This window comes from Schistocerca serialis, chromosome 5 (assembly GCF_023864345.2).
Source record: "Schistocerca serialis cubense isolate TAMUIC-IGC-003099 chromosome 5, iqSchSeri2.2, whole genome shotgun sequence".
Lineage (NCBI taxonomy): Eukaryota > Metazoa > Arthropoda > Insecta > Orthoptera > Acrididae > Schistocerca > Schistocerca serialis.
The window spans coordinates 327,805,431-327,822,759 of NC_064642.1; the positions used below are offsets into that span (position 1 = coordinate 327,805,431).

At 44.6% G+C, this 17,329-nt stretch overlaps 1 protein-coding gene and 1 pseudogene across 2 annotated transcripts in view; both read right to left on the minus strand.

Annotated features, from left to right (window-relative positions):
• LOC126481451 (uncharacterized) overlaps window positions 1-17,329 on the minus strand; it is a 259,781-nt gene that overhangs the window by 176,017 nt on the left and 66,435 nt on the right. The window lies entirely within an intron of this gene.
• On the minus strand, window positions 3,961-4,078 carry LOC126482782 (5S ribosomal RNA; annotated as a pseudogene).

The following is a 17,329-nucleotide window of genomic DNA, read 5'->3' on the forward strand; positions in this document are numbered from 1 at the left end:
CCAGAGGTTTTCGAAAGGATTTAAATTCATTGCAGAGACGAGCACAGTATTGCATCCAGACGCAACGAATACACTTCGAACACCTCCTTTAACAGGTACTCCATACGTGAAATGTGGACTAATTGTGATGTACAACCCAATAGTAAAGTCTAAATTTCAAATTGATATGTGCTAATTAGGACGATGTTAACAATGACGTCAGTGGTGGCTTAAAACCTCGGAAACAGCTCGTTTGCGAACCCGAGTTTACTGGCACATGCGTGCATCTACGTATTATCGTGCTCTTTCAGCCATGTGGAGTTTACTGGCACATGCGTGCATCTACGTATTATCGTGCTCTTTCAGCCATGAGAATTTGCATCAACCTTCTTTCTTACACATTGTATATTCTTTTAAACAATAAAGTACAGATTTTGTATTAAAACCGACTGCGAGAAAGGAAGTGCTGTGCTGTGGAAATGTGCGGTTTATTCTTTCTTCTCGCAGTCAGTTTTAACTTAAACATCAGGTCATTTAAAACGTTAACCAATTTTTTCTTCCACATATATTATTTCTCCCTACATATAATTTTACACAGAATCTGTTTATGTAGTGTGAAGTTCTGTTTCCTTAATCGTATTCAGTTTGAAGAGCAATGTCGTACTTAATGGCTTACTGACTTACGAACGGAATATTTCTATCAACAAGAGCACCCATACGACAATTTATATAGGGACAAGTTCTGGGAACGTGGAGTATTTTTTATATTTAGGAAGATGAACAGTGACTTGAAAGTAGTCTTTAAAAGTGGCAGGCTCGACCCTGCTGAAAACTTGCGTATTACCGACGTTTCAACTAATTTCTTCAAAGAAAAACACCTGACTATACTATTTTTTTTTCTTTTCCCTGAGAGTTAGGGGGAAGGGGAGGCGCGGCTCATCCAAAACTTGGCAATCCTACCCGTTTACAGATCAAAACTATGAGAAACACTGACACTGAGCTTACTTGCTTCACAGATCCTGCAGCCTGAGGTGTCTCTCCTGTTCACCCTATATTAATGATCCTAACAGATTTACCCACTCACTTTAACTGACATTTCCCAATCGAGCTTTCATTTATAATAACAATAAACAAGGCTCAAGGTCAGAGAGAGATGGGAAAAGGAGATGGACAAGAGGGAGGGGGACAAAATGGACTGAGAGGGGGCAGGTAGGAGATGGACAGAGAGAGGAGTAAGAAGGAGATGGAGAGAGATCGGGGGAGAAGGAGTTTAGGAAATACATACAATTTCGATACGTATTTAGCAATTGCGATTCTCTTATATTTATAGCAAAATTTCTTATTGCCTCACTTTGGGTCCTAGCAGTTCTCGTCAAGATCTTCACAATGGCAGCCGAATCAATGTCCTATGTAAAAGCGTTTCCACGCTATATCAGTTTATAACTTTACGCAAAGCTCATTAATAAGAATCACCCGCTTGTGCCTACACTGCGCTATATCTATTCCGTTGTGGACTCAACCAATGTTTACGCGTTATTAGTCTCGCACTTATTATCGATTGAAACATGACGGCATTTTGCCACGCAACAAAGTTCGACCGACGAATGACACACATTTTCACTCAAAACGGAATGCTGTTTTCTGAATCGTCCTCATCGAAACGAATATGAGTAGGAGAATCTTTAGTCATCAATGATTTGTAAATGTAAATAGAACATTTTTAGCAGCAAATGTTTAATTTATATATAAGCGTTTATAACAGAAATACTAGAATTGGGCAAGTATGAGGAAAACTGGACATAGCATCTGTAACGTACTTCATGCATCAAATAATAATAAGAACCAGAAGCCTCTGAAGATCGATTTATAAGGAAAAAATCAGCAATTAAACCGAAGGTTGATTTGAGAAGTGGAGTGCTGTACTACGCATGATTCCTCTGGAGGTACCCTTAGAGGCCTCCGACATGAGAACCATCTAATCCAACCGGATAGCTGCAGGTAATCCGAAGCACTGTGCAAATGTCTTTTTTTGATATGTTACGAGTGGATATCTGGAATCCATTTGCTGTAGTAGCATGAGAGGAACGGCGTTCCTACGTTATTTATTTGCAAACGATAAGAAAAGGTGTTTTGATGTTACATTGCATACAGAGAAATTGACACATTATGTCTTACGATTCAAAAAATTAAATATGTTTATTCTTCTATAAGTATGAATTTTTTCCATGTTCTGAGCTGTACAGTACCGATGAGACGCCGGAGGATCTTTTGTAAATACGAACATCTCCTGTGCTCCAAAACGGCAACGTTACATTCTTCAGACTAATTCTCTGCATGACAGTGGCGACACGTTACGAAAATAAATCAAAATGGATATGGGAATGCGCAGTATTATTCCAACCATGTTGGTGACAGAGAAGGAAACGAAATTCGTTGAAACGCATATCGTGGAGAACGCTTGCTACTTCGTGACATTTATTATGGGCTAAGACTATCATATGGTACAGCACGAGCTAACGAAGCATTGTGAGATCACGTGCCAGGGGCGTATAAATAACGCTACAGATGTGAACACGTGTGTGTCACAAAAGAGGAGGGGAAGGAATATTCTCGCAGAAAAGAAAATGGTGTTCCCTAAAAGCTGAAATGTACGTAAGTTTCTGCAAGGACAAAAATGTTGTGAAGGAGACGATATTTGTGGTTCAAAAGACAGATGGAAGACATGCCTTCTTTTTGTACTAACAATTTGCCCTTTCCGCATTGGTTCCTTTCTTATGACTAGGTTTTAGATTATTTCCATAACGAGAGTGGTTTCAATGTCTAAATCTCTTTATGGCAACAAAATATTATCTCATATTCAGTGTATATAGCTAAGGGGGCGGAGGTACGTAAGGCTTTGAAACCTTGCATATCCCTGATCATATGCAATGTAAACTAGGTCTTTTGTTTCCAACTTGAACTATTGTAGTTTCGTAAGATGTAATAAGTGTGGAATCGGCAACATAAAAGCACTGAGAGGCAGCAGGACGGCTACTCCGTGATCGCTTCCTCTCAAGAGATCAAGTGTTTAGGGCATCACGGTCTCTGGCCAAAGAAACACAGCGATACTCCTGTATCAACGGTTAACGTTGCATCAGAAGTTATATCAATTCTTCAATGTTACGTTGAAATGGAATGAAATTCTAACTTCGGTAAGTGTGTTGATGTTTATTCCCAGACACAAAGCTTCTATTGACATGTATATTGTGTTCGTCAAAAGAGTAAGTCAACTGGCGATTAGCCAAACTTTCGCCTACATGAGGAAGCACGTCCTTAACAAGATCGTCCTCCGTATATCCAACGCGTTGACATTCCGTAAACTCCAGCTGAGATATTGCCCCTTCCCTTCTCTATTTCCCCTCCTTAAAGATGGGTGCTGCAATGTCGACTGACACTGGACGTCGACGAAACGCCATGCTACAGAACGGCAAGATTCCGTCAGATGGCAAGTGATTCACACAAGACAAGGTCAACATCACACCACGTCACTCTGTCCAGCGCGAGGTAGCCGCGCCGTCTAGGGTGTATTGTCACGTTCCGCGTGGCTCCCCCCATCGGAGGTTCGAGTTCTCCCTCGAGCATGGGTGTGTGTGTGTGTGTGTCGTCCTTTGCGTAAGTTAAAGTTAGATTAAGTTGTGTGTAAGCTTAGGGCCCGATGACCACAGCAGTTAGGTCCTGTAAGACCATACCATAAATTTCCAAAAAAATGTCCAGAACTTAGCTTAACTTTACTTAACTCCTCCAGAATAGGCCATGAAGGCCCAACGGTACCGACCGGCCGCCGTGACATCCTCAGCCCACCGGCGTCACTGGATTCGGATATGGAGGGGTATGTGGTCAGCACACCTCTCCAGGCCGTATGTCAGTTTCCGAGACCGGAGCCACTGCTTTTCAGTCAAGTAGCTCCTCAGTTTGCCTCACAGGGGCCAAGTGCATCCCGCTTGCCAACAGCGCTCGGCTGACCGGATGGTCACCCATCCAAGTGCTAGCCCAGCCCGACAGCACTTAACTTCGGTGATCTGACGGGAAGCGGTGTTATCACTGCGGCAAGGCCGTTGGCTCCAGCACTTAGCGATGAAAGTAAAATTGCGAGTTACCTTCCACCTCACATAGCACCGAAATTTAGCTTCAGTATTAAGGAATTGTCAATAGTAGTAGCTGCATTTATTAACGGCGAAATCGAAATTCGTAGTGTTATGGTATGGAATCTAGACAAACCTCTCACGAAAAACTCTGCACACTGAAAAGAACTGAAAGACTAAGGAAAGGGTCGTTCAAACATTCTAATGCAACACATTATTTGTTTGCTGCAGAAGAGGTATACAAGTACACTAATTAGCAAATTCAATAAGGATATTTACAGTGTAGCATGTAACACCTCCCTTTAGTCTGATGAGGTCGGCGACCCGTCGTGAGGTGGGCCGTCCTGATCCATGTCCCTCAACCACCACTCACGGAGACTGCTCGGAGCTAGGTCCAAGACGTGCACATCTAGCCCCCTGGATGGACACAGTCGGGAGTGCAGATGGCCTGTATCATCAGAGTGCTGTACGAGAACAGCCGCACGTATCAGAAAGTAGCTTTGATTTGACTACATATCTATCAGGGGCACCATTTAAACTCATGTAAACATCTCCTAGTTTCTACAGCACCTACCTTAACGGTACCAAGTGGCCAAGCGCATTTGCGTTGCCTAGGGTGGTTTCTGAAGTACCTTACCAGTGACGTGTAGAACGAATAATCAGTGCGGGAGACCTTTTCTCACACTTTCAGTTTCTAATGGTAGTGTTAAGGTATCCCAATTAATCTCTGAATCCAGTGACAAGTACGCGTTCCAGCTAGCAGAATTTGTACCCCTAAGCGCGGAGTCGGTTCTGGATTGTATGGAGGTTCATTGACCGTTTTCCCACAATGAATTGGTGAGTGATTTACATTGCCTCACTAAAAAAGTGAAGCACCAAGAAGACGCAATCACATGTAATTGTAGCTTCGTACATATACGCACCATCGGCGGATATGTAAGTGATCACAGTTGCAGCTATCTGTGACAGGTAGCACTGCCACAGATGGGAATTAGTGCTATTCGTGTTGAGTATTGATTGCGGGCCTGATAGGGTATGTAAGGAGCGTGAACAGTGGCAGATGTTGACCGATCGCTATGAAGGTCACGAAGATGCCGCGTACACATGTGAAACAGCCTTATCAACAACTGACAGAGTTTGAAAGGACCTTTATTGTGGATCTCCATTTGGCCAGCTGGTCATATCGTACAATATCCAGGTTTGTGGGGCATTCGGATGTGATGGCGACCTATGTTGGACTGGATGGGAACGTGAGGGCAGACATACTCGGCGGCGAGGTTCCGATCGACCACATGTACCATCACAAGGAAGGATTCCCATCTAGTGCATCAGGCGTATCATCACCCCTTCACGTCTGCACCAGCAATCCCAGAAGAAGTTATTGACTCCTTGCAACATTGTCATCCTACGCCATTGGTTGGTGATTAGCAGCAGCTACTCTAGTGAATTACTGTCCCATGTATTGGCTACTTTGAACATCACAAGACAAATGACTATGACTGCTGATGAATGGCTTCACACTGCGTTCAGCGATGAATCGTAGTTCTCCACTAACCTGGACCACCGGCGAGTATGGCGACGACCTGGGAAGAGGTTCCATTCTTCCACTCTCTTGAGGAGGCACAGCGGTGTTGCTCCTGGCGTCTTAGTGTAGGAATCTGTCGCGTATGACTTCAGATGACAGTTGGTGGTGACTGAGGGACTCTGATAGCACAACGGCCCCTCACAGGCATGTTGTGTCCTCAACAGTTACCTCTCATACGACAGTATCGTGTTGTCATTTTCCAACAGAGCAATGTTCGTCGATAATGGCACTTGTCACTATGAAATGTCTGCGTGATGTTGAGGTACTTCCGTAGCCAGCAGGGTGCCTAATATGTCTTCGATATAATACATGTGAGACTAGCTTGGACATCAGCTCCGTCCTAGTGCTTATATCCAGGGGTCTCAAGGATCAGTTACAATGGTTGTGGGTTATCTTACCTCAGAAGAGCATACAATGGCTTTATGGCACCCTTCCTTACCGAATCAGTGTAAAAATCCAGGCCAGAGGGGTGCATTGTCATATTGGTAAGTGGGCCCAGACTGCCTAGTTCTTTGTTCATTTTACTAAATGTTTTGATAACTGAAATAGGGTCGTATACGTTTTCACCCGCGAAGATTCATGTAAGGGGAGGTAGGACGTCAAAATTTAAAAGAACTATGTTATTCAAAAATATGCCTATTTTGTAGCGCACATCATCCTGAATAGTTTGATGTATAAAACATATATATTTGAGAGATTATAAGGCACGTTATTTGATCTTAAGTGTACCACACCCCTTTGGACAGCATACTTTTGTCATACGTAAGTGTATTTCGCTCTGTAGAATTCGGATGTTTATATTTGCGCCAGAAATTGTCATACGTGAAACAAAGGACTATTGATATCGATATTTACTCTGCTGCTATCGACATGCATTGTTTTGATCGCTGATGGGAAAGAAATAAAAAGGGGGAGGGTGACTGACGGATGCAGAAATTGACAAGCTACACACATATTATGGCTTGGCAATGTCAGCCCCGACAGCTGAGTGGTCAGCGTGACGGGTTGCCGTCCTACGGGCCAGGCTTCGATTCCCGGCTGGGTCGGGGATTTTCTCCTCTCAGGGACTGGGTGTTGTGCTGCCTTCATCATCATTTCATCCCATCCGGAGCGCAAGTCGCCCAATGTGGCGTCGAATGTAATAAGACCTGCACCAAGGCGGCCGGACCAGCCCCACAAGGGGCCTCTCTGCCAATGACGCCAAACGCTCATTTCCATTTCACGGCTTGGCAATAAGAAGGAACACAGGGGACTTGAAAAATATGATGCAAGCAGTTTGAGCTTTATATTTCCACAAAATGTCCACAGACAATAACCCTATCCACAACCTGTGCCCAAAAGGAAGTGAATCATGGTGTGGCTACCAAAGGTCAGTTGCTGGTGCTGAAGAAATGTCTAGCAACTGCTGTAATGGAAGCCATCAAACCTATATTCAGGGACCTTGCAAATGAAAACTTATTGAAGAAGTGTCTTCATGGCGGTACCCAAAACCCAAATGAAAGTTTGAACCAATGTGTATGGAAAAGATTGCCGAAAACTTTTGAGGGAAGAAATGCACATGCTACTGGTATTTATGATGCAGTTTCATGTTTTAATGACGGTGTGCGAAGCAGGAAATATGTTTTAGAGAAAATAGGAATTAAGCCCGGAGTGAAATGCATCAAAGCTTTGTATGCGATAGACAGAGAGCGTCTAGTGAAAGCAGACAAATCATTTCTGGAGGCGATAAAATCAAGAAGAGTGCATCATAGGAATGTGAAAAGGAAAATAACTGCTTTATAAGACGAAAAAGAATCTGCTTATGGTCCTGGACGGTTCTAAAAGAACGCCAAACACAAGCAGAAACTTTAGCGGCCATTTTCCGAAAAACACAAATTTCTGTACTTAAGTTCATGTAACGTCCAAAATAAATATCCTATTGCTTTCAAACTTGGTGTGCTTATTAAACACAAACTCCTTAATGCAAAACTCTAGAATTTTCTAAATCTGTTAAAAACTATGGTAAAAATTTAGATAATGAACTATAAAATTTGAGTTTCTTTCTACACACAAGGTTTAAACTGTAACAGCTCATTCATTTTTTCTTAAATTAAATAAATTCTAAATTTTCATACAACTGTAAGTATGGTTTGTACGTTGTGCAAAATTCATCGAGGAATCTCTCTTACTTATGAAGAAAAGTGTTCCTATAGCAACAAATGCAGTCAATACTAAGTGAAAAAAAGATGAAATTTCACATGTAAAAATAAAAATATTTTGTTTTGTTTTTGAACTTCCACTGCTATTAGTTTGAATCCTGAATTCTTCCTGGTCATGCTGACATAGTTTTATGGATTTATTTGTCAAAGTACAGACAGTGGAAATTAAAATGTCCTGTGGCGCCCCTCCTGCTCCAAGTTGGCTCATTTGAAGTCCTACTCCCCTTAATTCCCTCCTCTCCTTCTTGCTGCTTCACTTCCTTTATCAGGCTGCGTACTTCTCCGTGGCCTCACAACCGACAAGAAACAGTGTCACGTGGCAAGACAGGTCCCTCCATTACCATGGAGATCGAGAGTTCCATACCTACGTCGTCCGCTTCGCTATCAAATGCGATGATGATGTCGAATGTCTTTTTCACTTCCCCCCCCCCCCCCCCCCCCCCACTGTCATTTCGACGGATAACATAAGGTCAGACAACATCCTAGTCGCGTGGCTAGATGTATTCTGCGCCCGTGGGGCAGGACCGCACTCTGTTTCGAAGACAGCAACTACAATTCCTTTACTCTTAGTATCTAGGGCATAACAACAGTTAAAAGGCCAAACACATTGTTTACTGCTTTGTCCCACGGGTATCGCTCGCCTTATAAATGCGAAATGACGACAAAAAATTGTTTCTTTTTGTCTTTGATTAACGTTTGTTTGTTGTTATATCGTTGAAATAATTTTCAGTAAAAGAAGTTCTGGTATCAGCTTATATTCTTATTTATGCACAGACTTGATGTTGTTCATATGCTGCAAAATCCTAATATTTTTCTTGCTTCCCGTTTTGTTGGAGAACTCTAGTAGGCAGAACATTAGCTCTTCGTGCAATCATCGCAATTTGTCTCGAAGGAAAAAAAAAAAAAGCACAAGTAGTGAAACAAGGACTGGAAAGCATCAAAAGCGCAAAATCCGTCAACAAGAAAAAATGGCGAAAAACATGCTGACATCAGATCTTTGCAGACGGGAGGACTGCTTTAGATCAGACGACCAAGTGAGGCTGTCGTCCCGTCAATGTCATAACATTCTCTCGAAGAATGTTTACGTTTCGTGACGTCGAAAGTCCTTCACTGCTCCTTGCTCTCGTTGTTGATGCGAAGGCCGCCATTTGAAACGCAGTGTGCCCTTTTTAAGCGTGAAACTTTGTGACATGGCATGCAATTAGAGTTGACCTTTAGACGACACCCGACTGGCAGCCCCGCATCTGTTGTTATAGCTGGCTTTTAAACCGGTGAATAGGCACTAGCGGCTAGAAAGACCACACACCTTGAGCCACTGAAGTTCTACGCCTGCGTGAACAGGCATCGAGAGCAAAATTTGCGGTGCCGAGTGCTAGGCACTTATTTACCGGTAAATTTGAAGTTGGCCTAAGTCAGGGTGAAGTATGTACGGGCACATACCAGTACGTACGAAATTACGTACAGAACAGAAAACTGGTCTTGAAAATAACGTTGCTGAAAATGATGCAACGGACTCATTAGCTATAGACATTGATGCAATGTGTGATGAGGAGACTATGACAGTAACGAAATATTTATCACACTGTTATATGGTATTTTCTCTGTACAACACACAAACTAGGCAATCTGATAACAGTTCAAATGTGTCTGAAATCTTATGGGACTTAACTGCTAAGATCATCAGTCCCTAACCTTACACACTACTTAGCCTAAATTATCCTAGGGACAAACACACACACCCATGCCCGAGGGAGGACTCGAACCTCCGCCAGGAATCTGACAACGTGTCCGCACTTAAATTTGATCTAAAAATCTACGTACATACACTCCTGGAAATGGAAAAAAGAACACATTGACACCGGTGTGTCAGACCCACCATACTTGCTCCGGACACTGCGAGAGGGCTGTACAAGCAATGATCACACGCACGGCACAGCGGACACACCAGGAACCGCGGTGTTGGCCGTCGAATGGCGCTAGCTGCGCAGCATTTGTGCACCGCCGCCGTCAGTGTCAGCCAGTTTGCCGTGGCATACGGAGCTCCATCGCAGTCTTTAACACTGGTAGCATACCGCGACAGCGTGGACGTGAACCGTATGTGCAGTTGACGGACATTGAGCGAGGGCGTATAGTGGGCATGCGGGAGGCCGGGTGGACGTACCGCCGAATTGCTGAACACGTGGGGCGTGAGGTCTCCACAGTACATCGATGTTGTCGCCAGTGGTCGGCGGAAGGTGCACGTGCCCGTCGACCTGGGACCGGACCGCAGCGACGCACGGATGCACGCCAAGACCGTAGGATCCTACGCAGTGCCGTAGGGGACCGCACCGCCACTTCCCAGCAAATTAGGGACACTGTTGCTCCTGGGGTATCGGCGAGGACCATTCGCAACCGTCTCCATGAAGCTGGGCTACGGTCCTGCACACCGTTAGGCAGTCTTCCGCTCACGCCCCAACATCGTGCAGCCCGCCTCCAGTGGTGTCGCGACAGGCGTGAATGGAGGGACGAATGGAGACGTGTCGTCTTCAGCGATGAGAGTCGCTTCTGCCTTGGTGCCAATGATGGTCGTATGCGTGTTTGGCGCCGTGCAGGTGAGCGCCACAATCAGGACTGCATACGACCGAGGCACACAGGGCCAACACCCGGCATCATGGTGTGGGGAGCGATCTCCTACACTGGCTGTACACCACTGGTGATCGTCGAGGGGACACTGAATAGTGCACGGTACATCCAAACCGTCATCGAACCCATCGTTCTACCATTCCTAGACCGGCAAGGGAACTTGCTGTTCCAACAGGACAATGCACGTCCGCATGTATCCCGTGCCACCCAACGTGCTCTAGAAGGTGTAAGTCAACTACCCTGGTCAGCAAGATCTCCAGATCTGTCCCCCATTGAGCATGTTTGGGACTGGATGAAGCGTCGTCTCACGCGGTCTGCACGTCCAGCACGAACGCTGGTCCAACTGAGGCGCCAGGTGGAAATGGCATGGCAAGCCGTTCCACAGGACTTTATCCAGCATCTCTACGATCGTCTCCATGGGAGAATAGCAGCCTGCATTGGTGCGAAAGGTGGATATACACTGTACTAGTGCCGACATTGTGCATGCTCTGTTGCCTGTGTCTATGTGCCTGTGGTTCTGTCAGTGTGATCATGTGATGTATCTGACCCCAGGAATGTGTCAATAAAGTTTCCCCTTCCTGGGACAATGAATTCACGGTGTTCTTATTTCAGGAGTGTATACTCTCAACGCATCAGTCGGAGTTATGCGGAGAATTTGTACCACTGTTAGTCATTCCATTTCCTGTTCCACTCGCAAGAGGAGAGACGAAAAAATGACTGCCAGATTCCGTACTAGCCCTGGTGGTTCTTGTCTTGTCTTTGCCGTCATTAAGTGAGATACAGTAAGATAGTTCTGCATTCTGTCGCAAATGGTGGTTCTCTAAACTTTCTCAAGAGTGTTTCGCGTAAAGAACCTCATCTCTCCAAGGATTCCCATTTGAGTTCATGGAGCACTTCCGCAGCACTCGCCTGTTGATCGCACCTTCCGACTACAAATCCAGTAGCACCCTTTGAATTGGTTCGATGTTTTCCTTGAATCAGATGTGTTAAAGATCCCATACACTCGATCAGTACTCTAGAATGAATGGCACAGGTGTTGTGTATGTCGTCTCCTTTATAGCTGAGCCAGTACTTCGCAGCATTCTCTCAATAAACCGAATTCGATCTTTAGCATTCCCTAGAATCGATATTACCTGCCCGAACCATTTCACACCATTTTGCAACTTTTCGCTTCGACATTTAATCGACGTGACTGTATCAAGCAGCCTATCGCTAATACTATATTCGAATATTACAGGCTACTTATCACACCCACCTACAGTACAATGGCATTACACTAATGAAAATGTCATCAATACCACTTTAGTTCCTGATCTATTAGTCGGTTTTCTTGTTTCTCCTAGTAGTTACCAACATGCATCTCTTCATATGTCGATGATCAACCCTAAGTCCTTGAAGGATTTAGCATGAAAAGTCCATGTATCACAGCTGTAATTTGTAACTGCTTGCACACATTGATTTAAAGCGACGCTTCAGACATATCGAAACCCTAGTTTCGAGAACTTTGACTGAAACGCGTCTAGCTTTTTCTTCTTTCTTCTGCATGAATTATACATTTTCTTATTACGCTCTCTTGGTTAAAACGATTGATCAGTTCACCTTTTCCTCTGTTTCCTATGTCTCTTCTGTCCACAGGGTAGTAATGCATCATTAATTTTGGTACTCTGTGCTCTAGCTTTTTAATCCCCTATTTTCTTCCAGTACTTCTACCTGTTTCGTTCTACTGCCCTACGTCAAAAATTCGTCTACTGATTCTATGATTCAGTATCATAATTCGTACTCAAACCTACTTTCAAACTTGTTCTTTCAAGATCTTTTTTCAATTGCAGAGTTTTATGTGCACTGGAAGCAAAACTAGGATGGTTCTGATATATTGCATTAAAGCCTCTTCTCTCCTTGTTTCCCGGTTTAAAAATTTAAGAACTTCCATTAGGGATGGTCGAAATGTGGCCGAAATATCGCTCACCGTCTGCAAGGTCCTGTCTGTTTCGCTATATCCACTTATAAAGCCAATTTGTTCCTTCGTGTGAACAAAAATTTTTCCCTACCCGGTTCATGAGAATTTTAGTACATGTATAGGGTGTCCATCAAGTTCTCCTATCATATCAAAAAATCATAATTTGGAAACTATTAAAGGTAGAGAATTGTGGTTTGTTGTAAAGCGTTTAGCACCTCTTTAAGCTTTTTTTCTTTTTACTTTGTTGCAGATTAAATTTGAAGTGCAGAAAAATAGCGGCAGACAACGTTGGTGTGGAAATATCGACGCCACTGTGGGAGCGCACCACCGGTAAAAACATGCACGATGAAATGCTTCAAGATCTATAAACAGAGAGGCAGTGTCAAAGGCCTCCTATGATTTGGTCTCCGCACTCTCTCGATGTCACGCCATGATGCATCTTTTTGTGGAGTTACGTCGAAAAAAATAAATGTTCCATGGGATTCATGTCGGGCGATCTGAAAGGCCAAATCATTCACTCTCACTGTCCCGAGTGAACAAACCAATCATCAGCACTTGTGGCCCTGTGTCATGACATCCATGGATGGCTGCAAATGTTCTCTAAGTAGCTAAACATAAACATTTCCAAATCAATGATTGTTTCAGTTGGACTTTTTCTTTCCATTGTTGGACTTAGAATTTTTCTCCGTCTATTATTTTACTTGTCTGTTTGTTGCTGGAAAACTCATTTCCGATTGCGCAATCGCGCTGATAAGGACTTCCGGTACAGCTTTAGCTATTGGTCTTTAAATTACCTCTTAAGAAATTCTTTTCTGCAGCAACACAGCACCTAGTATTACTAGTGCCTGTGTTGCAGAATAATTCCTTTCTAATTTTTATTATTAGGGTAGATTGTTTTTACCTCAATAGATTAAAAACCTCAAAGTCCTGCTCAGACGCACAGCCGAAGGCCATCCTAGAAATTGGCCTCACGGTAAGTGAGGTCTCCTTCTCAGGGTAAATAAAATAGGGATATAGATAGTTTACTATGGGAGGTGGCTGTCCTGTATTGGGGCTGGTGGGCGGGTATTTTGCATTGTTGTACTTTTTCTTTCCATTGTTGGACTTAGAATTTTTCTCCGTCTATTATTTTACTTGTCTGTTTGTTGCTGGAAAACTCATTTCCGGTTGCGCAATCGCGCTGATAAGGACTTACGGTACAGCTTTAGCTATTGGTCTTTAAACACAGTCCACACACTAGTCAGTGACATGGCTTCCTTTGTGCACGAATCTATGAAGCAAACAGAACAGTGGATGCTGCGATGCTGACACGTACTTGGACAGAACTCCAATATGTTCGGTGAGCAACGAATGGGGCGCACATTACAATTTTGAACTCTACTACACGTCTTATAACAAATCACGTCCTCTCCGAGACATGCTAGCCAATTTTGTCTATTTCAGCATTTTCTTAGTTGTTATCAATCGTTTGAAACATTCTAGATCTGTTTAAACGCTCCCTTATTCCACATGGGATTAAATTTTCTTGTTACTTTTTTTCATCAGTAACATATTTTTATATCTGCGTAAGTACATTTGGTCAAACAAAGACTTCTTTAGTCTGCGTAAGAGTCATTGCAGAAATAATGCCTATACACTGATCAGTCTGAACATTATGACCACCTGCCTAATAGCCCGTATGTACACCTTAGGGGGATTACAGCGGGACGCGACGTGGCATGGATGCAATGAGGTCTTTATAGGTCACTGGAGGGCTTTGGTAGTACATCTGCACACACAAGTCACTTAAAGCCAGTACATTCCGGGGAGGAGGAGCTCTGACGCCACGTTCAATTACATCCCAGATGTATTCGATCGGGTTCAGATCTGGCGAGTTGAGGGGGCCGCCACATCAAGTGGAAGTCACCACTGTGTTCCTCGAACCACTCTGTCAACTCCTGGCCTTGTGATACGGTGCATTATCTTGTTGAAATATGACACTTCCGTCGGGAAACACGAGCGTCGTGAAGGGATGTACGTGGTCTACAACTGGTGTCCGACCCTCCTGGGCCGCCTTGGTGCCTTGCACGACCTCCACTGGACCCGTGGATGCCCACACGAATGTTCCCCAGAGCGTCTACATCTACATCTACATCCATACTCCGCAAGCCACCTGACGCTGTGTGGCGGAGAGTACCCTGAGTACCTCTATCGGTTCTTCCTTCTATTCCAGTCTCGTATTGTTCGTGGAAAGAAGGATTGTCGGTATGCTTCCGTGTGGGATCTAATATCTCTGATTTTATCCTCATGGTCTCTTCGCGAGATATACGTAGGAGGGAGCAATATCCTGCTTGACTCTTCGGTGAAGGTATGTTCTCGAAACTTTAACAAAAGCCCATACCGAGCTACTGAGCGTCTCTCCTGCAGAGTCTTCCACTGAAGTTTATCTATCATCACCGTAACGCTTTCGCGATTACTAAATGATCCTGTAACAAAGCGCGCTGCTCTCCTTTGGAGTCGCCGCCAGCTTGTCTCCGTCCCGCTGTACAGGTGTCAGGGAGCTGTTCCGCAGGAAGACGACGCATTCGCACCCTCCCATCGGCATGATAAAGAAGGTATCGGGATTCATCAGACCATGCCACGCTCTGCCACTACTTCAACGTCCAGTGCCGATGGCCACGTGCACATTTCAGTCGTAGCTGCCGATGTCGCTGTGTTAATGTTGGCACAGGAATGGGTCGTCGGCAGCGGAGGCCCATCGTTAGGAGTGTTCGGTGCACTGTGTGTTCAGACAGCATCGAAGTCTGGTGTTAATGCCGCCACAGTCCGCCGCCTGTCTGGTTTACCAGTCTGCTCAATCTACGACGTCCGACATCTGTAATGAGGTGCGACCGCCCACCCTCACAATGTCCGAACTTCATTTCACGTTGGTTTCGCCACTTGTTGAAGACACTCATTACAGCACTCCTCGAACACCCGACTAATCACGCAGTTTACGAAATGATTGCGCCCAGCCTCTGGGTGATCAGGGCCTGCCCTTGGTCAAACTCCGTTAGTATGTGCGCCTTCCCCTTTCTAAATTGAAATGGTTCGAATGGCTCTAAGCACTGTGGGCCTTACCATCTGAGGTCATCAGTCCCCTAGACTTAGAACTACTTAAACCTAACTAACCTAAGGACAGCACACACATCCATGGCCGAGGCAGGATTCGAGCCTGCGACCGTAGCAGCAGCGCGGTTCTGGACTGAAGCGCCTAGAACCGCTCGGCCACAGCGGCCGGCTCCCCTTTCTAAACACAGACAGAACGCTCACTTATGCCCATACCCTGCGAGTGACTCACTAGCAGTCATTCCTCGCCAGGTGACGATGCTATCATTTCCTAGACGGCTTTACATCGATAGTGGGTCGGTGGTCATATATTCTGGCTGATCAGTGTACGTTTTGCACCAATGTCAGTGTAATCTTTTGTAGAATTCGCCTTTATAGTTGTCCAGTAACGTTTCCCTGGTTCTCAGTGGCCGTTTCCCAACGTAGTGGGGATTTGCAATTTCACCTAACGTACGAATACCATTAGTGTTCAGCTGACGACTGTCTCTCTTAACGGCGGCAGAAAGCTCTTCAAGAGATGGACAACGGCTACCTCGTATGGGGTGATAACTTGGCGGATTAGTCTGGTAGACTCGTGTCACGATTGTAGGGTACACGAGGTAACACTTCACAGCTATGTCCGCACAGATACGACACTGTTTGTGTACGAGAGAGTGTGGTTCGGCCTCGAGCGGCTGACGTCGAGCTTTTTGCATTTTTTTTTGTCAGTTGTTCAATTCACTATAACACACTTCTGTGACACTTTGTGCACATGGAACTCTGAGTGCAGAGATGATTCCGTGATAACCATACGCAAAGATCGTGATTTTATAGCCCTTTGATTGATCTGGACGTACTTCTTTCGGCCGTGGGGAAGACTGACATTTCTGCTCTTTCATCAGTGATTTAGACTCCTGCTCCAAGTCTCTAACCCACAGTTCGTCAATAGAAACCATTTGAAACTAGAGATCTTTACTTTAAAAGTCAAATTATTGTTTCATTAAGGTGGTGGTGGTGGTTAGCGTTTAACGTCCCGTCGACAACGAGGTCATTAGAGACGGAGCGCAAGCTCGGGTTAGGGAAGGATTGAGAAGGAAATCGGCCGTGCCCTTTCAAAGGAACCATCCCGGCATTTGCCTGAAACGATTTAGGGAAATCACGGAAAACCTAAATCAGGATGGCTGGAGACGGGATTGAACCGTCGTCCTCCCGAATGCGAGTCCAGTGTGCTAACCACTGCGCCACCTCGCTCGGTGTTTCATTAAGGCTGCAATGTCTAAGTGTGTTCGCTTCTGTTCAGCACTCAACCATTCAAGGACCCGTTGAGCAGAAATTTTCCTCTAGTTCACCTCATTTGCAAGAATACGGATTACTGACATTGACGGTATCCTTGTACCTTCAGAACTCTCCTTAGATATTGCAAGATTATCAGCCAGAAGTTCCATACTCCGTTCATCTGTTGAAGCTTTTGGTCCTCCCAGTCTTTCGTCGTTGCTTACGCTCTCATAAACTTCCACGGAAACGATCAGCCCAATTAAAGACTGTGCTGTGGTCCACAGCTCATCAAAAAATTCACCTAAAGCACTGTCGTTTTTGTTCGGATTTTTGTAACGTGAAGTTTTTATCTTATACAATCTTCGGCCAACAAGAGTGAAACTATCCTAGATCATTTAGGACACCATATCTAATTTCCGTTGTAACAATTGTGAAAATGATGTCGACGGATACAAAACAGGGATCTTCTGCAAGCCTTGCGCTGCATTTGGCAAAACAAACAATACCAACGTATCATACACTAAGC